We start from the raw sequence: 24,277 nt of genomic DNA, 5'->3' as shown, positions 1-24,277 counted from the left end.
AAAGATATCTTAAATTGTAGGTATTTGAAGTTGGAATCCTCATTCTGCCTCTGAATGGCTCTCAAGCCATTTTGCATATCCTTAAGAAATTAAAACACTAGAAAACAGCATTTGGAAAACTGATACAGCTACTCTATTAAATTTAAAACTCAATCTGGTGAAAGAGGAGAGCAAGACCTATTCAAATCCAAAAGCATTTGCTTTCAGTTGTGTCAAAAAATCTAATACTTTGAGCACACAAACATATGAAAATATTACCTGGGGGGTTCTATTTGTGAATTATATTCAGCATGTTATTATCCAAAATGATGGATGCAGCAGCGAGCAAGAACTTCAGAGGAAGAAAACATTATTTCTTAATATGCTATGAATCTTTTATATCTAAGATTTCCCATTCCCATCAAGAGGTAAACTAGCCTTCATGAAGCATGGCCTGAAGACTAATCAATGGTCTTCCATGAGCAGCCTTTCAGTATCTAAAGGGGAACTAATAAGGAAGAATGGGACAGACTCTTCAGCAAGGTCTGTGGTGATAGAACAAGGGGAAATGGTTTCAAACTTAAAGAGGGTAGATTTAGGTTGAATAAAAGGAAAAGGTCTCTTACAGGGAGGGTGGCGAGGCACTGGAACAGGTTGCCCACAGATGTGCTGGAGACTTTCAAGGCAAGGCTGGATTAACCTTTGGGCAATCTGATCTAGCTGTGCATGTCTCTGTTCATTGCAGGGGAGCTGAACTAGATGACTTTTAAAGATCCCTTCCAACTCTAAGGATTCTATGATTCTATGTTTTGACATGTACAGCTGTGCAATTGCCCACTGGAAAACTTTCTGGTAGATGGCTTCCATTTGTTTTTTAAGTGAGAGTTGGAGAGAATAAGGAAATGTATGAGATACTCTGAAAAGCTCATTTTCAATCATGGTATCCTATACATAGGACATTTAGCATACATTTGGAGAGTTGGTCTGGCATTTAGACATCTGTGAGTACTAGTATTTCAGTGACAGTCTCAACAGTCAAATTTATGACCTTTTGATAAAGAGGTGGCTTTTGGGAAACCATCTATTTCTGGATGCCTGATTTCATAATAATCACTCCTCTAGTGCTACTTGCTTTTAGCACTTTTTTTCTCCTGCCTTATATCTGTTGTACATTTTAAGGAGACAGGTAAACAGCATGATGTTAAAGTTCAGTGCATCAAAGAGAATTTTTAGATAAGGAGGACTAACAGCATTTTTCCAAAAAAAAAAAAAAAGAAAAAAAGAAAAGAGAGATGTGATGGTATAACTGCAGAACAGCAACACACTTGCCCAAGTTGGAAGATAATTTACCATAACTGCAAAGAGATTATTCTGAAAAGCTCTGCCACAGTCTGTCACTGTGCCATTTTGCACAGTGATTTCAGACCTAACAAACTGGACCGTCTTAATATTTGGATGGTTGATGTTTAAACTGCTGTAGGCAGTACTGCTACTGCTTCAACAAGGTGTTTTTTCTACCCAAATAGATTAAATGTTGCCTATGTGAAGTTAAAAAAAGAAAAAGTGCACCGGCCAATTGCATTTTCTTTCTGTCACTTTCATTTTTTCCAGCTAGACCTACAATACTATGCTTCCAGAAGTTTCTATTTTAAAGCCCAATTTTTCTGTGGTAACCTGTTGAATTTGTTACATTTCAAGGAAAGCTAGCACTCAATACATTATATTACACTAATTAGATGAAAAATAACTCAGAACAAAAGGATCTCCAATAAGCATAATTGCGGAAAAGGATGACATTTTCAGTTGTCATGCTAGCCAATCTCAAATTCAATCTCATTCAGCATCAGAGGATATTTTGTAGTTACTGCAATTTACAGACAGCTTGCTTACATTCCCCTGTCATAATCCACACACAAGCTTCACAGCTATGGATAGTCATTATTATTTGTTAAATAAGTTGAACATTAACACTTAAAATAATGCTTAAACAAAAAAACTTGCACCAGGTTTTGCCCTTTTTTCCCTTCACAGCTAATTCTATCATTTTCTGGATATAATTTATTTTTATTAAATACCTAAATATTTTAGAACAAAACCATGACCTTTATCAGAGTCATTTCAAAGAAGCCAGCTTTTTTTTTTTTTTTTAATGAAAGTCTTTTGCTTAAGTCCATTTGATGGTTGTCTTCAGATAAAGAATCAAGGTTGAAGTTCTGGCACTTGTATAAGAACATTCATCCCAGAGTGATTCTCAGTTACACAGTTTGATTTCTATAAACACATCAGAGTGGAATTTATCCTCCACTTCTATTTCTAGCTTGTTTCACCGTTTCTCTCACTTACAAATGCCAAATATAGGGGCTTTGCTCATGTTCATGCTTTTTGGAGAATTCCTTTTCTTCAGAAGGCATACAATAGCTGGGAAAGTACTATCCCTTTCCTGTCTCAAATTGCTGTGCAGGTGACCATTCCCTTTGAACAACTCCTTATTATCTTGAGTGGATAAGCTGATTCTTCTGGACAATTTGCATGTCAATTTATTACATTAAGTATGATAATTCTTGAAAAATGCTAGCTCTTGAAAGCTGTTGTAAATATGAGGCTTATTACATCTAGACTTTTTTTGGCATTTTGCAAATGTTCATTTTTGATTCATGAATAAGCTTGACCTGGAGGTTATTATTCTCCTCTGAAGTAATGAAGAATTTCTTAAGAAACTTGAGAACAGAAAAGATGCCTCCTCCCTGTTCCTGTTCACTGTTGCTGTTCTCAAGTTCCTCATCTGCTAAACAACACTAAGCACACAAACCAAGTAAAGGGGTTCAGATGCTACTAATTAGCAGATATTTCACAATGATGGTTCAGAGTGCTAACAGATAACAGTTTGCTGATGAACAAGTACCAACAGCAAGAACATGTATATAGATAGCAAAGACTATTCAAGTATCATGATGTCTGATAAAGTGAATACGTACTCTCAGAAACTGGCAACTGGTAGGCTGGAACACTGCTGGGTGTCTTTTGACACACCAATTGCTGATCATATGATGGATGGTTCTCATAACTATGATGAGATCAGTAAGATGCTGCTCATCTTCCCTTAGGTCATCATTACTTGACCGAATATGTCTTCATGAAGCTGAAGAATAAATGGCGCTTTTTTTTTTTTTTTTTTTTTTTTTTAAAAACAGGATGTCAAAGCAAGAGAATCAGAATCAGTGCAGAATCTAATAGGAATAATGTTGGAGTTCACCCCAGCTACATCAGAAACCTATTTCAAGGAAATGAACAGATGTTCATGGAATTAGGTTAACATGACATGCAACTTCTCTGTATCTGGATCACTTTGGGGCATTTCTTCCAAGCACTTACCCAAAGCTAACAGTGGATAACTCTTCAATATTGTGTGGATTCCATCTGAATGGGTAGTGCTCAAGAAGTAAAAAGAGAATCCTCTCTTTTTAGTAGCTATCTATCTTACTGCAAAGCACCTCAGTATTATCAATAGCTGTTATGCATCATAGACAATATGATAGAAAGGCTCAAGAGTGATTAGATTACTTTCTTCCATGAAAAGGTCTGTTTTCAACAAAGAATCCACCTGCTTCTTTTAAACTCCTGAAGACATTCTAGTGAAGCAGAGATTAATCATATGCCTCTTAAATGGGAATACTGCTTAGGAGAGAGAAACATGAAATCCCTCCACCTCTGAAAACCAGATGACATACGGATAAACAGACAGGTACATAACCTGGAGGAAGAATGAATAATCATCAAGTTGTAGGTAGAGATATGTGAAGAAAGTCAAGCAATGGGAAATGAGGCAGAATACAGAACAAATCCATTATCATCTACAAATCAGAAACATGCTTGATAGGTACCATTAGCAGCTTCTAATGCAAACATGTTCAATTTGATTTTTTCTGTTATGAAAAAGAACTTAAAAGATCCAGAGACCTGAAGGACCTGCTTTATAAAGAGAAAGGAGAGCGCCAGTATAAACAGGACAAACTTACACACATGCCTGAAATAAATTGAGGATCTTACGGAGCTTGTTGAGTTGGGAATGGAAAAGCACAAAGAAGCCCTCAACTGGAATAAGCTTGACTTAAAGGAACAAGAAGGTGTGTGAGTCTTGCTTTACAGGTCAGGAAACAAAGGCAGACATCAGAGAAATGGTTTATTTGTGGTCACACAGCAAAGCACTGTCTGAGATGGATTTTGGCTCTGGATTTCCACGCGCAAATGCAACATGAAGCTTGTTCATTTCTTCCATCCAAACAGTCTTGTACACAGTTCCTCATGCTGCTGAGGCAAAGCATGGATACTGATGTGCTTGTACCAATGCTGATGGCACACAGTCCTTGCCACAGACATAAAGGGCCTTGTTGCTGCTACAGGAAGTGTTAACACAAGCAGTGTGCACTTCGAGGCCCTGAGCATCATTAACAGTTTTTATCGATATTATGAAGTTCTGCAACAAAAATAATAGGATTTGTCAGGGGCTGTTATGAACCGCCCCTGCTGGATAAATACATAATACATGATGGCAAAGGTCTGATGGGACTTTAATCAATTGCCTTTCTGAGTCAAATAAATGTCACATTAGACGTAAGCCATGTTGTATTCTGTAGGGGCCTCTGCTCCCCTCGTCTCACAGGCCTGACACTGCCACGGGGAGCTATGCACGCGCATAGACTCCTACTTATTTGCAGCAAATATATCAGAGCAAAACGGGAACAGCGTGCTGTAAATTACAGATTTGGGACACCTTATAATGAAAGGAAAAGGGGAACAGAAAGAAATATGGGGCCATCATTGGCATGAGAGGTCAGCTCAAATACATCTCTGTGGTAGCTGGCATTGTCATCCCATCTTTGGCAGTCACTGAAGCATAGCTCATGTTTGTGCCCATAGGGTGAGGGAGAAGCAAGTGTGCCATTTCTTTGTGCGTGTCAAAAGTACCAAGTCAACTTTAAATGATAAAGACACATAATTTAGGTTTTCTATCAGCAAAAGAAAGCTCTTTGTTTCAGCACACACCTGAAAAAAAAATCAGAATATCCCTTCACACTTCAGCATTCCTTTGAAGAAATTTCAACAACCAGAACTCAACTTGAACATAAATTTGCAGGTTTAATTCCTCTTCCAAATATGAAAGAGCTATTTTTCTTCCTGTGCTATGTTTTTTTCCTTTAATTCCAGGCAGCATATTAACAGCCGTCTACTTTCCTCTCTGAGCAGGATGTAGGAATGAATTTAAATTGTGAAATGGAGATCTGAGGTAACACAAAGTCCAGGCATATTTGGACATGAAGTTCTAATCCTAAATTTAAAAATCCTCATTGTTTTTGGCAATCACTAAATACAGCTTAAATACCTGAAAACAGTGCTTAAGAGGCTGGTGGACTGGAAAACTTCGGTCTGTCTTTACTTAATTATAGTAAATATTATGATATGGTAGTGCTATATTTACCCTTATCTCACAACAAAAAGTTTCATTGTTATAATACAGTAGATTTCATTGCCAATATGTATTAAAGACTCTCAGCAAAGTGCAAACTTTTGTCCTAAGTACACAAAACCATCACATGGCTTAGAGCTTGGCAAATTAAAAAAGAAGGAAAAAGCAAACTCTCTCAAAAATTCAATCTCTTATTCCCCTCAAAAAAAAAACACAAAACAAACCAATAACCAAAAAACCTCAAACCATTAAAATTTTAATTCTTCCTCTTCTAAGTCTTTATAATACAATTATGTGGATTTATGTAGTATTTTCTCCAACGAAGAAAGCCACTACCCTGACAAATTACGTAGCAGCAACCAAACCCACGTGAATGGGAACAGGCAAGAAAAGACCCCTACATAACATTTCAAATAAACTACTAACAAGTTTTTAATTCTGATACTGTTAGGTGTCGAAGTGAATGCAATATATTTAACCTATCCAGGTAAGAAGTGTAGATTACTACTAGATGGGAAGGTACACTGGACTGGGATAAGGAAGGGTTTCTTGGCACCAGGACAGTATCTATCAGGGATGGGCTGAAATGCTAGTTGACTGTTTCTTATATGTGCCTTGCACAGCATGGAATGCTATATACTATCAGAGTTCAACAGCGTAATACCCTGTACAACAAATATATCCTCAAATTGAAATGTACATACTCTCAGCCAAAAATGCACGTATCAATTTCAGATCAATCGATCACACAGTGTTACTAAGCCTGAGTCCCAGAAGCTGATGCTGCATTAAAATTCTAGGCTACTGCATCAGTACAGCATCTCAGTACTGAATCTTGTGGCCATACGGAGGAACAGAGGAGTTCCCAAATGCTTTGTACTGATCTGAATGGAACTTGAACAAAATGTACAACTTTAATCAATAAAAGTATAAAATGTTTGGTAATAAATACTTACACAAGAGTCAGGAAAGGTTCCTTCAGAGGAAGGCCACAAATTGATTGTGAATGATCTGTAAAGAAAAGGGAGAAAAAAAGAAATTATGAAATTAAGTGATAATAAGCACTCTAAATGACACCAAAATAAAAGAGGGATCGAGGAGCCTCACAGATGGTAGCGGTTCCCACAGGAGAGAAAAAAAAAGAAGTGTTTAAAATTTTTAGACTGCATAAATCTTGGAAGTTTTGAAATTACCTGACCCCAAAACTATATAGCTGAGAAAACTGGCAATGGCCAAGGAGTTTTTCAGTCCTGGGATAATTCCAAGCCAGCAGAGACTAAATATCCTCTGGTGGCTGTTCAACAGCCTCCGTGAAATAGGCTTGTGGCTCCTATGGACAAATGCTCTTATCACAAAAACACTGCCAGATTTGAATGGCATCCTTCTTAGCAGCCATGCCAGATGATATAGGACTCTAAAACAGAACTCGTCTTCTTGATCATGACCTTCACAGAAGAGGGGTTAGGCATATTATTAGGGCTGAGGATGCTTACATTACAGATGATAGCTGCACAGGAAAATTGTGTTGTCTTAATTCCTTCTGTCAACACAGCATCTTTTGGACTTGACAGATTTGTTACCCTGAGACCCCCAAGAAGAGAACGGATGCATCAAAACAGAAAGGCTAAGGGATTGCAAACTTTTGGTAGACAAAAGGTCTGGTTTCCAAAGCCTACAAAGGAATATCTGAGCTTTACTGCCAACAACTGTGCAAAACATATTAACACGGGATGAAGCAATGGACAAAATGAATCAAAGCCTAATGCTCTGGATTGTAACAAGAAGATACACTCCTATTTGACAAAGGCTACGAATCAGTCTGGTTCTGCCTTCCAAGCTGAAAGAAATTCCGGCAGTCAGAACAGACTGCATTCTCCAACAGATTGCTGATCAGGGTACCAGGAGCACAGTGCACAAAGACCATGGGATCCTTATGGTGCACTTTAGTACTTAAGTCAAGCCGTGGCCCTCGTCTATCATCTCCTGCCAATTACAAGGAGATTAGCTCATTACTCAAAGCAATTAAAAATATTCACAGAAGTACAAACCTAAGTTGAGATAGTGAAGAAAAAGAAGGAGTTGTCACAGGAGAGAAAGAAGGAAGGCAAGTAGAAAATTTCTTTGGAGCTGTAGCTATTATTTGTGGAATTATGGGTGTGGTAGAGGTGAGTGCAAGAGAAAGCATGTATGCTTATCTAATGTTAGGTCATCCAGCAGTAGTGGTAGAAGAAATAGAGCAAAGAACAGAGAGAATCATAAGAACTGCAAGGCAGCAAACAAGATGCTTATAGCATTTATTGGGTAGGCCACCCACAGAGGCCCTATTTAACTGCAAAATTTCTCTTTAAAGAAGAAAGGAAACTGATTATTCCCACACATTTGAAAGATTTGCATGAGACAGATGAGAAGATGGATGCTGCCCACTAAAAAGCTGAAGTGCCCCAAGATGGAATAAGACGGACATGATCAGCATGGGGGAGAGCACATCACTGTTATTTTTCAAAAATCCATAACTATGATGAAAATTAACAGGGAAATTCTGGTGGAAAAAACCCTGCTTTGCTAAGCATGCATCCCTTATTTGCCTTTTAGAATGCTCCTGGAGATTTAAGCATGAAGCCCACAGACACAACTGTATGAAAAGGACTGCAGTGGCTGGTAGCTGGGAATTAATTTTTTCAAGGTTTTGGGCAGCTGGGACAGTGAGCTGCACCATGGAAGAACCTTAGACAAGAGGTCTGAGCCAAAGAATGTGCCTTGGAGCCCCAGAGCGAAAAAGGAAAAAAAAAAAAAAAAAGAAAGAAAAAACAAAACAAAACAAACAAAACAAACAAACAAACAAAAAACAGAAAAAAAATAAGAAAAAGTGGGAGGCATCCAGCATGGAAAAAAAAGCACAGGATGGAAAATTTTAGCCCAGTGGTTAGACTTTGGCTGTATTATATGCGATATAAAACAAGTTCTCTTAAGGGAATGCATCAAGCAACTTTAAAAACAAGGATGCCAAAGAATTCTACAAATTATGGCTTGAGACTCTGGAGGTGGCTGAGTAATGACTTACACCAACATTACCATAGATTTTGCTGTAAGGAATGAACAAGACTGTCATACCCAATTAAAACTGTAGGGTAAGCCTGGACAGGCAGAACATACTGGAATCTGCAAACTAGAATCTGGCAAATCACCAGAACTGAAACACCATAATTTTTTAAATGATCATAATTGGTTTAGATACTTGATTACAAGTTTTGTTTTAAAAATATATTAAAAAAACATTCCATGTAAAGTATTTGAAAAACAAAATGTGTCTGAGGAAACTATGTTTCATTCCAGGTTAGATAACTGTAGCACACATATGCTGGAGATAAGTGGGCCAAATTCTCTTCTCAGTGCCCCTTGCAATCTTTCAGACTTAATTGAAACCATGAGCAGAACCCGAACCATTAAAATGCTGGGTTGAAACTTTTTATCATACGACACTGTTTGTCACAAGAGACATACTTAACCTAATTACATTATATTAACACAGTGGATTTCTTCAATATATACTATTGCATAATACATAAAAAATGAAGTATGAGAAAGCTGACTATTTTTCTTAGTTCTTTGCATTATAGGCAGAATAACTACCAGTCTCTATGCCATTTGTTTTCCACCCAGTATTGCTCTATTTCATGGGGTAGACAAAAGGAATCCACTGATCTTTTTCATATTCAATTCCTAGTGTTAATTAATCATTATTACTTGGAAGCTGTTTTGGCCATTGGACAGGATAGCCAGCGGCTAATCTTAAATCTGATCTTGATTCATTGTAGGCAGATTCTGCCCACTTTCTCTGCTGTGTGAATATATGCCATTTAAATCACAAAGGCAAAAAGAACAAGTAAGACATAAACCTTAAGGATACTTAGGAATCTCTCAGTGGTTTTAATAAGAATCAGTCTCCTAAATGCTGAAGAATTTCTACTTATGAGTAGTTAGAGGTAAAATCCAGTCATGTGAGTTATGCTATGTAAGCAGGTAATTGATTTATGAATCTAAATAAAATTTTCAAGGAGACTTGGGTGTTCATGTCAAATTTTATTGGAAGTTGGTAAAATTTTGGCTGTAAACCACCTGAGGACTTGAAATTTTTTAACCTTTGTTAGCACAAGTACCACTTACTTTCAAGGGAATTAACATCTTAGCTGCCAGAGTTGTTTCTGAAATTTGAATCTAGTTGCTTCTAACAATTTATTCACTAAATGGCTTGAGTTAACCATCAGAACAGTGATTCTGCTCCATTTGTGAAAACGATTCAGGATCTCTCAGACGTAACACTACTAAGATGAGAAATGTTATTCATTCAACAGCTTTATAAATTATGGACCACTTCAAACAGGAAGAACTTCAGATGGATTCAGATAATTCCAACCTGAGTGTTTTTACTTCAAAACAATTTCACTCTTTACCAATATGGAACTGGCAAAGGGGAGAGCTTTATCACATGCCACCTACTGAGCGTATTGAATCTAAGATGCAAAGTCTGGCCACACCTCTCCTCCTGGAGGAACTATACCTTCTCTGTATATGAACTACAATTCAATCCTAGTGGTGGACGAAGACAATAATTTAGTTACTAGAGAACCCCTCAGTGCAAAGGAGGCCAAACTGTGCCAACGCTGCGCTGCAAAAAAAAAAACAAAACAGTGGAATGGGAAACTTCCATCTGAAATTCAGTGGAACCCTGAAAATGATCTGAGGGGGCAGAGAGGCTACACTGCATCTCTGACAAAGCAGACAGATTACAACAAAATTAAATTGAGGATTTTAGTGGATATAATTGTTGTTTTTATATATTAATGAACAACAATAATATGTGATTCTAAACTGAATACCAGGTTTGACATTTTAATCTGAGCACTCATGCTATCCATAAATGTTCATAAACGTCACAAGACCCATACCCTTTGATTGAATTACAATCCAGTATGCAATTTAGAGAACATGGATTAATCTACATAGATTTATATTTCTGCAGGTTACATTGTTATTTGTTGATTTATATCCTTTTCCCCTAACTGTCCTTTTCGTTGGGAATACAAGAAAATACATGCAAATCTTTAATAGGAGAGCAAAGGGGAGCAGCTCAAAATCCAGTGAATAGCAGCAGATGGAAACTTGGTTCAGTGAAACCCATGCTAATTATCGTTTCCTTTTTGAAGTCACCTTTGCTAATGGCCAGAAAAATCTTAGTCCCTGTGATATCTCCTATTACCTCCACATTAACTCATGCTACAGCCAACAATCACCTTGGCAATGCTGTGCAATTAAATCACCTTTCAATCATCTTGCTGAGGAATCCAGAAATGCAAATTGCTTTAGTATTAGGATTTAATTATAAAAATGCACAGGAAGGCAGTTAAATGTTACCATAGCGTGCAGCTCTGGTGTCCACAGCACAAGAAAGACATGGCAATGTTGGAGTGTGTCCAGAGGAAGCCACAAGGATGACTGGAGGACTAGAGAATCTCTCCTTCCAAGAAAGGTTAACGGAGCTGGTCTTGTTCAGCCTAGAGAAGAGGCTCTCTCAGGGGAGACTTCACAGTGGTCTTTCAAAACTTAAAGGAGCTTATAAGAAAGATAGTTTTTACTAGGGCCTGTAGCGATAGGAAAAAGTTTAATGGTTTTAAACAAAAAGAGGGTAGATACAGATTACATTTTAGGAAGAAATTCTTTACTCAGAGTGTGGTGAGGCACTGGCACAGGCTTTGCAGAAAAGTTGCAGATGCCCATGTCTGAAGGTATTCAAGGACAGGTTGGATGTGGCTTTAGGTAACCTGGATGAGCAGGAAGTGTCTCTGTCCACTGCAGGAGGTTGAATCTAAATGGTATTTAAGCTCCTTTCCAATGCAAACCATTTTTTCATACTATGACACTAGACATATGAGAACACATTAGCCTTAGACATCACATGAGGCAGGGAACCCCATCAGCCAAAGTTACATGGCAAAATATGGAGGAACTTTAACATATTTTTTTTAATATAGTCATGCTTCTTGAGGTAATGCCTATTTTAACTACCGAAGTATTCTAGAATTTCATTTTCCTCTGTATTAACAGTCCTCATTGCACAATGGTATCTGCTGGGAGACTGATAACAACATCTACTTAAGCAGTGTGTTAAAGCATGGGAACAGGCCAGAAGACCTGTTTCTACCTGAAAATTCAGGTAGAAATACAGGATTCTGCAAGTCCTGACCTCCTCAGAAGCCCAATCCCGCTCTCTTTGAAATCAACAGTTTTCTCAAAGGATTAATTAGGCATCTTTACATCTGTGTGCCTATGAGAACAGGGACAATGCCACTGTGCAGCCCTCATAGTTGTGATTTCATTCATTCATACAAGTATTAAGAGAAGGGCTGGCTGCTCTATCTAGTAAGAAAGGAAATAAACATCACTCTGTTTAGTTAGAGCTAGGAAAGTGATGAACTGAGATGGTTTTACAATTGACAGCTTATTCCAGTGAAAAAGCACAAATGGTAGGCAATACTGTGATTTGAGCTTGACGGACAGTTATGTGGTCATATATCAAGTCTTAGCTTACTATTCAGGAGAATCAAAATAAAATGATCTTTAAAAATGCTAAGGAGTTTTTGTACATGTTAGAATTAAGGTATATTGCTATACACTGGAACATACTTTCACAAGTACTTTGGTTATATGTATCACTAAAAAACTCGATTCTACAGGCATGTATACTCCTAATGAAATAAATAAGCAACTAGTGGTTGTATTAAGAAGGCAACAATGATCTGAGAAAAAATTTGAAATGTAATTAATGAGAATATACCCATTACTCATCTTCCAAAGGCAGTTTGCTTGACAGAAGAAAGGGTAACTGACTTTTTATTTCACTCTTAAACTTGAAGACAGAAAACCTTGTGGTTTATCTTATCACATATTATTGTGGGTTTATGAATATATCTAATGTTTTCTTTAATTGGTATATAACTTATTACTTAAGACTGTTAAATCTGGACTAGCAAGTTTAATAAAAAGAGAGGGGTTTTTTGTTGTTTGCTTTTCAATTAAGGATAGCTAAAATGTTAGCCTTGTCTTTTTCAAATTTAAAAGTATGCAATGGGAAAAGGATACTTAAAATAAGCGCTATGCATGCACACACACACAAATACATTAAAAAAAAAAAAAAAACCCACAAACAAACAACTTTGCAGACCCTTAACTAGAAAATACATAAGAAAATTCTTGATGGAATAGATTTTTCAACACACACTGTTTGCCAACAAGGATGGATAATATGTTTTGATAAGACAAAAAAATAATTCAGTCGAAAATTGAACTTTCATGTTTCTGTAAGCTAAATCAAAAAGTAATCAAGGAGCTGATTCATTCCTCAGGTAACTCAGCCCGAAGTAAGACCTACCAGCTGTTCTCAGTGAAAGCAATGAGGTAGATGAAATAAGAAAAGGAATCTCTTACATCTGCAGACTGAACTCTAATTAACATCCATTGGAGGTCTCCAGCTCCCTAAGAAGAACTTCAGACAAGAAAAGTCTCTATACAAAGCACCTCTAAGGAAAACTTGTTTCAAAGAAGAGCAGGAGAACTCTCGGAAGCAACAGCACGTTACAGCTTTAACAGCAGTTGCTGTAAAAGGTTCAGCAAAATGAGAGCTAAATGAGCAAAAAGCCAAAAAAAAAAAAAAAAAAAAAAGTGGAGTTGAATACATTCTTCATTCTTGTTTTATATTTTAAACATAGCATTTTAAGCCTGGATCTTGAATTCAAGTTGGCATGGAATGGTATTACATGTAACATTCAGTAACTGTAACTACTGACTACATCTGAAGAATTTGTAAAAATAAGGTAAGCCAGGAGGTTTGGTTGGTTGGCAGCTATGTGACAGCTTGTGACACAGCACGGCCTACCAGCAGAAGGAAGGCCCCCACACAAGCAACAGTCCTTAAACAGATGAAAACCTTAGATAGAAGAAACTGTAACACCTGTCTACCTAAATATGCAAGGATATCTATCTAAAGGTTTTGTGTCTTTCAGTATCATACCCTAAAGGTATAAACTGCATCCTAAATATTAGCTCTGCACATGGCTGTAAGTCAATTTGCTGTTCTGAGGCATGTGGTCAATCTGGCAGCTGGCTGGATCCCTTGTTGCACACTATAGCCACATCAAGTCATGCTCTCTTTCCTGCAGGATACACAGAGAAGCAGATCTTCTACTTCCCCTCTTGGAGGTTTGCAGCTCTGGTCCACATTCCCTTAACCTACACTCAGGTACCCATTCTCAACTCAGCAGTGCCAAAGAAGTCAGACTACACAGCATAAGAAAGTACATCACATAACACCATACCGTTTAATTAGACTACATTTAAGTTAACTGAAATGCTAAGTTGAAAAAGCACGGTTCTATGAACCAAATGCATCTGTATTAAGTAAAGCAATTAGTGAAGTTGGGCTTGTTGTCTTCTATTAATAACGAGATAATTGCTATAAACTCTAGTGATACATATAAATAGGTTACTAATATGAGGAATTGACCCTGGAAAATGAGTTTAAGTTATTGGTTGGGAGCTTTCTATTGCTAATTGTTATTTTCTTTCTGGGTATTAATGTTCCTCTATGATGATCTGATAAATCTAGCAATGTTGTGATCACTCCTCTAAATGCTATCTTTGGATCATATGTGGTCCCAAGAGCCATGACACTCCAGTGTACTTTACGTAATTTATTTCCAAAGTGAGACATGCTGACTTTCCATAATATTTCTTTCATTTTAACATTTGACTAACATTCAATTTGGGACATAACTACTCCGATATATCATTTTTCCCTGAAGGCACTGCAGATCAGAACTAAAGGGCACTGAGTTTGTAAGCATCACAAAGCTGAGCTAACACAGTGGGCTGGAGTGGGGGTACTGCTAAGCCTGGCTAGGGGGCTGCAGGGGAGCTGGGGGGTTTATGCAGAGCTCTGGGAGGCCTCAGGCTGGTCTAACACTGCACTTGAAAAGTCTGGCTTGTTCTTTTTGGAGAGATCTGTGTACTCTGTGCAGTGTTTTAGGACTAGAATATGAGGGTGACTGTTAAATCAGGAGCAAAGCAGCAACGAGATCATTTTGGAAAATTGTAAGGATGTCAAATCCATAATCGTATACTTTGTGCTTTCTCTTTTTTTTTTTTTTTTTTTCAGTTGTACTGCTTTAAACACAAATACTTGGAACTAGACAAAAAGCATTACAGAAAGTATGTCATTCCCATTTAAACCCCTGCAGACCCACTGAAGTCACCAGGGTTATGCAGCTGCACCAGTGTGTGAAGCATTAAGCCCTCAGCGCCTATAAAGCCAGGTTAAATATAGTGCCCTTTCTGAGTTTTCCAGAAGGACAACCAACTTTTTTCTCTAAGATGCCATAATCAATACTTGGAAATTTATTTTTCACTTGCTTCTTTTTGTTGTCTGCTTATTAAAATAAATCAAAACTATCTTATAAAGATCCACTAAAACAGCTCCTGGGAACAATGCTTTCCATTTTATATTTGGTATGAGAACAATGTGTTCTATAGCATGCAGTTAGTTTCGTGACACGTGCCCTGAAAACTGAGTTTCAGGGGAATTAAATTTTTCTTTTTTTTTTTTTTCTTTAGATGGGGATGAGTGGCAGAAGAAGTAAGAAGGCAGTCTCTAATCAGAGTCTGATCCTCTTACCACTGCATCTGATCCTGTCCCTAAACTTAAGTGCTACTGCTAATTTATCTATATCACCTCCCTCCTTCATTCCTTGTTTGATCACGTCTCTCTCTATGACCCTCACGACCCTACAGAAAGAGGGGTTTGAGTGCTGATAGCCAGGTGGCTCAGCTGGCCACTAATTTTGACTTAACTGGAGAAACCATTTGATAATACAAATAGAAAACAACACTAGACTTTTGATTGAATCAAATTATTACAAAATGTAATTGAAAACTAAAGGTATATGTTTCTGTCAGACATAATATAAAAGAAACCACACTGTAAGCTCCTGGCATCTTTTCCAAAAGGTTTCATTCTCTGAAGTGACACTGTTCCAGTCCTGAACTTCTTTCTCGTAAGACACCAAGCCACCTTGAAGTACCTCAGCCAGGCAATTTCATTTGCTGACCCAATCAATCAACAAGTGGAAGAATACAAGGGCCGCTCTGAAAGTAATGCCTCCTATGTTAATATGTTGGCCCACAATGTCAGAGGCTAAAGTTGATGGTATGGCAGTAGAGGCTGAACCAGTATTCCCTTACATTTTGTTGCTGCGTGACAGATGGCAGCAGAGGGGCGGTCTGACAAAATGGCATGAAACAAAGGTATGGGATTGAATTCCTCCATGTAGAAGAAGTTGCACCCATTGACATTCATCGATGCAGAGACCAAACAGTGGATGTGAGCACAGTAAAGTGATAGGTGGTGTGTTTCAGCAGTAGCGACAGCAGGTCACTACAACTCTCTGCTGTAGTTTTCAAGGAAATAAATAGGAGGCATTACCTTTGGACCATCACCACCATTATAAAATGATGGGATGATCTTCAAGAATATTTGAGAGTTTTGGGAGCTTTTCCAAGCTTTCCAGTTATCTAAAAATCAGTATAGTTCAGCCAAATCAATACAGCCCAATCAGAGGGGAACTAAAATGACTTGAAGCTCTCACAGTTCAGTATGAATATCTCATGAGCTTGATTTATAAAAAAAATTTCACCAACGAGATTAATCTTACCTTTTGTTATACAGGAGGAATTGTCCTTATTCCCATTTCATGGGAAATGAATAAATGAAAGAATGGAAGTTGATTCAATACTAAATGATAGGATGCATGAGAACGGCACAAAGCTGTGCCAGGGGAGGTTCAGACTGGACGTTAGGAAAAGAGCGGTGAAATGCTAGAACAGGCTTCCTAGGGAGGTGGTTGATATCCCATGCCTGTCAGTGTTCAGGAGGCATTTGGACAATACCATCAAAAATATGCTTTAGTTTTCAATTAGCCCTAAGTTGGTCAGGCAGTTGGACTTGAGCCATTTCAGTCCCTTCTAATCAAACTATTCTAATCTATAAAGCAAAACTGAAAAATGGTCTCTTATCTTTTCATATCCAGTTTACAGTTTGAATCACATCAAGTGAGAATAAAAATCCTTAAAGAAACCTGAAAAGCCATCTGCCTACTGCTTTCAATGAAGAAAAGCTGATCTCTTTGATTATTGAAGCCAAACCGAACAGCAGACACAAAGATTTTACAGTTTCTTAGTGGCAAGCCATAGTTTACATTATTTATCAGCTTCCCTACAAAGCATAAGTGTCTATTTCACAAAGACAAAATCAGACACAAACAATTCCAAGAACTTATCCAAATTCAGTTTACATAGTTTGTTGCATCTAAATGCTTCAGAAAACTAAACCTTTCTATATAGGTTGGGCTTGAATATAATCATTATAACATCTTCCCAGCTTATCTAAAATTGCAACAAGTTACAGAAATTAAAAGGATGTAAACTGGCATTACAGTGTAAGAACATATCACTTCTACAGACAAACTCTATCTTGTAAAGCTATTGCAGAGTTATATTCCACGTTAGTTTGGGAGATCAGTGGGTGGAGGATGAAAGAATCAGATTGAAGGGATACTGTATAGCACAAGAGCAATGCTAGCTTTATTTTGCAACCCATTATTTTCATAAGAACATGAATCAAAGAGATAAACTATGCCAATTTCTTCATAGCTGACTTGTTACAGGATATTGTTTGAGTCTTCACTAATGACTCCTTGAGGTTGGTTATTACTGTGATTAGGAGTTGGGAGGATAGAGGTCTGAGACCTTTCAAAGGAAACATTTTGTTCAGAACTGTTACAGAAAATAAAGTCAGCATTGCAGTAACTTTAACAACCCAACCAGGATAATAGTCTGTGCATGCGGACAGTGCTTTTTCTGTTTTAAATGAGGGAGATAAACTCTACATAAGATGGGAAGCTGAGATAACCAGCTATTCAGTCTTGGGGATCAGAAAGCTGTCAGCCTGAGAAATATGAGTATCTGTGGAAATGCTCTGGAAAAGGAAGGATGGTGCAGCTATTAGCAGGTGGCAGAAAAAAAAAAAGGCTTTAAAATTTGCTTTTTGTTTGTGGCAAGGATAAATACATTAAGGAATCTGAGATGCTTGAATACCCTTGGCAGCCTACTGAGATTTCTTTTTTTCTTTTTATGCAAAAGCTGGCTGTATGCAACGCTATTCTGCTCTGACAGTTAGCTTGAAAAGACCAGTGGTCATGCCCATCACTGAGGTCAGTTTGAAAACTTCCACAGGCTTCATTAGAAACAGAGCGAAGAGGTACTGTGTCAGTCTGCAGCAAGGGCAGATAAAAAGCACACCTTCACCCGAACTCCCTCTTCACTTTAGTCACAAAACCTTAGTTTTCTCTTGCCACAAACCTGAGGTTAAAATAACTCACTTTCTCACCTGGTATGTTGTGAGGGGATGAATTTAAAAAATTAACAATCTATTTCTTTCATTATCATATCTCTAATTCATCATCTGTAGCTTTTATCACCAATACCTACCAGTTACCAGTACAGCAGGGGCAGAGCCAGCAGTATTTGTCCAGACTCATTTGGTACGTCAGATAGCACAAGGTATCTGACAAAAATATTGCCACACAGTGGTGAAATTTCACCAGAGGATTTTGAGTTAATCATGTACTTGAGAACAACTAAGAAGGTTGTCCTTTGTCAAAACACTCAGCTGTTTCCATGTCAGTGCAGGTGAAACAGCGAGAAACGCAGTGGGGAGAAATGTCTTCTGTGGCCTGAGCTCTTTAATAGACACAGATATTAACAAACCAACCTGTTAAGTTTGTGTCTACATCCTGAAAGACCCTCCAGGAAAAGTTCTGGACTACACTAATAACCACAAGCCAATTGCTAAGATTGCTCTATCTGAAATGCTTGTATTTCCTCAAAATATATTTTCCTCTGGAAAGGACAGAGATAAGCTATACCACGTAACCTTGCAGTTGATCACTGTTTTCTTGTTCCAAAGAAGGGAAAATAACACAAGCAAACAGTGTCTCCCACCCGCACTATATGGAAGCGATCACCGTGAAGGATTTAATGGAATCAGCTTGTCAAAATGATGAAGCTGAAAAAGCTTTTACAGAATATGTCCATGACAAAAACTTTAGCATAAAGTATATAGTGCAGAGTGGTTTTTGTCATGGCAAAGAGGAAGGAATATCATTAATTTAGACACTAAGTGTAAGGTTCTGCTGAAAACCTCCATGGGATAAATCACAGAAATACAGCCTTGACCAGACAAATGGAGCCAGGCAAGTCCCAGCTCTTGTTAGAAGTTATCGAAAGTGCCATTGAGTTTTTAGAGTCTGTCATCTCTGGTAGATGATAAGAAAAGGGCTGGGCTGTTTTCTTCAGATCTGCAAGCATCTGGCTACAGTCTTGCTGAGGCATATACATGATTGGAATTGAAAATGAGCTCTTTTAAAAGTGTTTCTTAAGGGGACCCTATTCATACACAGTACTTTCTCCCCAAATCTTTTATGGGAAAGAAGCTCATTATGGTCACACAGACAAATGCTGTATAATCTTTCACCCTGTCCACTAGTGATGTGTTCAATCCAATTTACAGCACTTCCCGCTATTTTAGTTCTGGACTCCCCACACAGCTCTCCTAAATGCATACCCATCCTGACCCACTGCTCCCCACCTGCTGTTCTTTCAATTCCAGGCTTCCCTGGAGCACTTACTGCCATTCATGCCTAATAGCAAGGTGGAGCAACTTGATTATACAACTTTGAAAAGTAAAATTTCTGTGCCTTTTGCGCTGAAACCCCATAATTAAGATGCTTATTATTGTGTGTTGGAATGCTCTGAGATAGTGATGACAGTAGCCTTTGGTTCAGGAAATGACGTTTTGTACCTGTGACAATTTATGTTCACCTAAAAAATAAAAGTTTCTGATTGCAGCCCCTGTTAGCTCTTTCCATAGACGACAAATCCATCCCGGTTCTTTGCATCCATCTCAATGTCAGCACTTGGGGAAGTGGGGCTGGTATTAAGTAGAGAGAGAATTTCAAGGAATCATTTCCTTGGCTCATTCATGTCCTTCTTTGCTTTTGGAACATCCACCAGCAGATTACAATACTTTTTTTTCAATGCAGCCTATGGTTTTTTTATTATCTACCTTGAGCATTGCTCTTCACTAAGCATCAGTAGTCTGCTTCAAGTACTTGACATTTGGAACAAGGGTGCAGAGGTGGGATCAACCAATGCAATCGACCATATCACACAATAGATGAACGGCATTGTTTTTGCCTCCTGACTGGATTAATGTTAAACCCTTGAGCCCTGAAACCATGTACTCAAGCCTGTGCTTAACTTCAAACGTGCGAATGCAATGGGACTCCAGCATATAATTAAAATTTAACCTTTACTTCAGGTTTTATTTAGTAGAAATGGACCCATGCAAGTGCTTAAATGGCTTGCTTTGCAGAGACAATTTATTGAGCTGAAATAGGAATTGGGAAGAAGAGATGAAGATATCATTGGGATTTAGATTCATTCGGGATTAGAGAAATGGTACTATGGAATTCTAAAAGTGAAACCTTTTGAGAAAGAAAGCATTTTTGATGTGATACTCCCAAGATCTACCAACCCTCTGTAGCTTCCTGGTTAGGGATGCAGTTTAATTTTCTCTTGCTGTTTTTACTTAAGCTAGTCACATATGTATGTCCATTGCCATTTGCAGAAGGTCAGGACAGCTCCTGAGCTGCTTACTTTGACTGCACAATGGAGGTGAGAAATGTGTGCAAAGCCACATCTCACAGCACTTACCACTTGCAGAGTAAATACATGCATGAGCTGATAGTTCACTATCAAAGAGAATAGGAGCATGTGACTCCAAAGTGGGCCTTTTGCCTTCACTAGAGTAAAGCCTGCCCGCTCGAATGTTTGCGCAAAGCAAACACATGGAGGGTGTGACGGCAGCCGGAGCAAACTCATTTGTAAAAGTAAGCGAATACTCATGGACTTTTTATGTGTGCATGTGTTAATGTCCACACGGTTGTTCTTTTATTAGCTATAAACGGCCTTTCTGGTTGACACTGAGAAACTGTGTATCAGCGTTCATCCCAAGGAAATACATCTGCCAGCCTCCCTGCTCTGTCAATATGTCTGTGTCCAGAGTATGAGCAAGGGTGACTCCTAATTATGATGCAGGGCTGACAACAAAATCTTGTATCAAAGGTAACATTCCCTGTCTCTGTGAAATGCGGGCATTTTACAAGCCTTTCTTCCTTAAGGAATTAGGATTAGACTTCAAAGCTGCAGAACAAAAAGGAATCATACAGACACACAATTATTGGACTGAGTCCACAGACGATGATACCAAGGGGTTTAACGTTCACGAGATCTTTTCAGACTACTGTCGCTGTTCTCAGAATCCTCCTCCCCTTACCCCTTGGCAGCGCTTGCTGTGTTAGCTGGCACGACATCACCACATGTCCCCTGCCTCACAGGTGGTACCACATTCCCACTAGAAAGGTTCAGCACACATCTTTCACATTTCTCAATAAAGGAGAGGATTACAATGTACTAAGAATATCAGGCACAACCCCACTAGTCACTCTTTCACCCCAATTCTCTTCTCCCAGGCTACATCAACTATAAATTAATTTATCTTAGGTAAACAGCCCAGAAATATTATAAACAAAACCAACTCCTCTTCAACTTGTTACATGTTCTTTCCTTTCATATTCTTTACAAACAGAGGTGGAAAAAAATAATATATGTACATAACAGCAAATGTTCTCTCACTGTTTCTTTTTTTTCTGTTTTCTTTTTTTTTTTTTTTAACTGTTTTTATCTTATATAAACAGTGGTGATGGAATTATAAACACCATTATTCCACCTCCATGTTAATACTCTTATTATCTTGCATAAACAGAAGTGAACGAATATGTACATGACACCAATCAATCCTTAAAAAAAAAAAGGAGAAGTTTTTATCTTTTATAAACAGCGGAGGAAAAACTTAATGAATTCAAAATGTAGTTTTCCTGTTTATATTATTATGATCCAAAAGTAGAAATCAGATGTATATTCAACATTGCATGAGCTGACGGTTATGTAATACCTTTTTTCTGCATACCGTAAGAGTAAATGCATTGCTAGTGAAATCTGCTGGTCCAAGAGATCTGAAAAACTGATGGCCTGACTTTGACCACAGAACAGGCACACAAAGAGCTGTGTTGCCTTTTCCTATGATACTTCTGCCAAAGTTTCTCAACCCTTTCCTTGAAGGAACATTCAAGATAAAATGTTACAGCACGGCCTCTGCGGTGAACAATTACTACTTGATCTTTCTGCTTAAGATTCTAAGATATAGGGGGCCAATTAATACAGACTGATTTTGTGCAGTGTGGACACCTGCCACCAGAAACTGGGCTCACATCCCTAAGTCACTTCACAGAGGCCACCCAACAGCTGTCTGACAATAATGACTTTTGGAACATGAGTGATGATCTAGGTCAGATATAAATGTGTAACTTCAAGCTGATGGGTTCCATATGTCAGTACTAATCCCCATAACCACCCCACGCCTTCTGCTCTCTTATTTTTGTGACTGTTTATTTCAGGTTTATCTTCCAAAGCCCATTTTGGATCCTAAAACATTTTTCCCTTTACCTTAACCAAATTGAAGTGCTATTTAAAATTCCTTTTCCTCCATCACACCTTTTTTGGGTGATCATCTCTTCCTCTGCTTCAACAAAGGGCTGTTCCTCAGGCTGATATTGCTCCTCACTGCTGCTACCCTTTGCAGAAACGAAATGCATTCTATTTCAGCTAGTCTGGCTGGAAACATACGCAAGGGCATCCTGCATAACTGGATACAACTGGCAGGCCAAGTGATGAGCTTTCCATTTCTTTGAAAGAACTTATTCTGAGGTCCCAGGATGAGGGCACTTGCCTTAGGCATGGAGGTTTCAACTCACATCCTGCTTGTCCACCTCCTACAGAGTTGGGACCTTGGTACATGAAGAGATGATCCCTTGAAAAATTAGGAGCCAGTTCCAGTGTACAGATTTTAACAAGAAGCATGGTTTGAACCATCGACTGAATTGCAAAAAACACTTCTATGAGTTATTTCTTGTGCCAAGAAGACCATAGAAGAAAATTTCTGTAAGAAGATAATTCAGGGGAATTAGGGTCAATCAGGAAATGCAGAGTTCCTGTGTTTGGGGAATAGAAGAAAAAGTTTTGTTTGGTGGCAATCTGCTTGGCTGCATCTCAGAGTGTGAAAAAAATGTCCTTAAAATAATAATTGCTCAGATAACTAGGAGGCACTGATCATGAAAATAGAAACTTCCTTCCTTCCCTCTCCTCCTCATATTCCATTTTCTTTCTATGTTTGTACATACTCTGAGCTCCAGTTAGTGACCCTGTGCTTGGCATCAGAGAAAAGCCCTGAGCTGCAAAGTCGTGGACAGCAGGATCTATCTCCACATTTTCCCACTTCATAGGGATGTTTAATTCTAAATTTTGCAGCATAAGGCCCCTGTATCTAAAAAGGCTTCTTAAAGCACCAAATTAAACACACAAGAAAGAAGTAAGGCCTTTCTGAGGAGGGTAGCCAAAAATAGAAGGGAAAAAAACATATTTCACCATTTGTTTTGAAAACACAAAAAATGATTAAAACATATTATAAACTAAACTAAACTAAAAAGAAAAATAATCTTACCATATGAACAAATTCCCTGCCAAGTTCCATTTTTAAATCAAAGCCATTTTAGGCTCATATGTTGAAAAAGAGAGTCTTAAACTAACAAACTTATGTAATGGATTTTAAAAAACTGCACAGACGTGCTTAACTGAAATTGCCAAATCTGTTAGGACTACATGAGGAGAGAGGAGGAGGAAAGGGAAGAACTTACAAAGGTTTGGGATTCATATGTGCAACTGCCCCCAAATTAAGACTCCCTTTGAAGATGATTCCAGCATTCAAGAAGCCAAGAATAATGAGTCATTCTAAGTTTCTACCCCCTCCCCCTTTCAGTAGACCTCAAAATATGAGACAAAGACAACCAGGATTCTTTACCCATAGAAAGAATGATAAGCTTACATGTGGAGAGCAAAGGGAAGGGGAAGGAGGGGGTGAGTGAGAAGAGAAATGCAAATATATCCATGAAGACTTTCAAACAAGAAATAACCAAAGTTAGGGAGCTTTTGGGGATTGCTTAAAAATATATAGGACAAAGAGATGTACTGAGCGGTAGCAAAAGTCTGCTAAATAGCATGAAGGGAAGAATTCTGAAAGACAATTAAACACTCCTTCATCTACTCAGCTTTTGGGTCATTCTTTACCACATATCAAGTTTTGCTTTAGCTAAGAGACTATTGTTGCACTTAAACAAGTATAAGGAAAATTTTAATTGTGAGAAAAATGATCACTGTTCAGGATTTGCTGTAATTGAAAAGTCAGAAAAGGAGTTCTTGGCCTTTCAAACCCTTGCTGTCTGTGATAGGGGTCCCTCATCCTTCACTGTGTGTGTCTTCTTCCCCTCTGAAAAGCATCTGGATGTTGAAAGCCCATGCAGTCACAACCCCGCAACTTCAGGAGAGATGGAACATCCTCTGATGTGCTTGGGTGCACCTGCTCTTCACTTCAGGCCAAATTTTGGGTGGCCTGGAAGGATTGCCCAAATGATCTTCCAAATCTTCTTAAGAGTCAGTTGCATTCCTTCACCTGACATTTGTTCAGGTCAACTAACAGGCCTCTTTCTTTCCCCT

General features: G+C 38.3%; 1 protein-coding gene across 17 annotated transcripts in view; it reads right to left on the bottom strand.

The window, feature by feature from the left end:
• ZBTB20 (zinc finger and BTB domain containing 20) overlaps window positions 1-24,277 on the bottom strand; it is a 455,562-nt gene that overhangs the window by 116,922 nt on the left and 314,363 nt on the right. For all 17 annotated transcript variants that reach the window (XM_085237458.1, XM_085237517.1, XM_085237467.1 and 14 more), the window contains one exon: window positions 6,400-6,454. The gene's annotated coding sequence lies outside the window, so the exon portion shown is untranslated. The remainder of the gene's footprint in view (window positions 1-6,399; window positions 6,455-24,277) is intronic.

The sequence above is a fragment of the Meleagris gallopavo genome, chromosome 1 (assembly GCF_905368555.1).
Source record: "Meleagris gallopavo chromosome 1, MGAL_WU_HG_1.1, whole genome shotgun sequence".
Classification (NCBI taxonomy): domain Eukaryota; kingdom Metazoa; phylum Chordata; class Aves; order Galliformes; family Phasianidae; genus Meleagris; species Meleagris gallopavo.
This window is presented reverse-complemented; position numbering and strand designations above follow the sequence as displayed.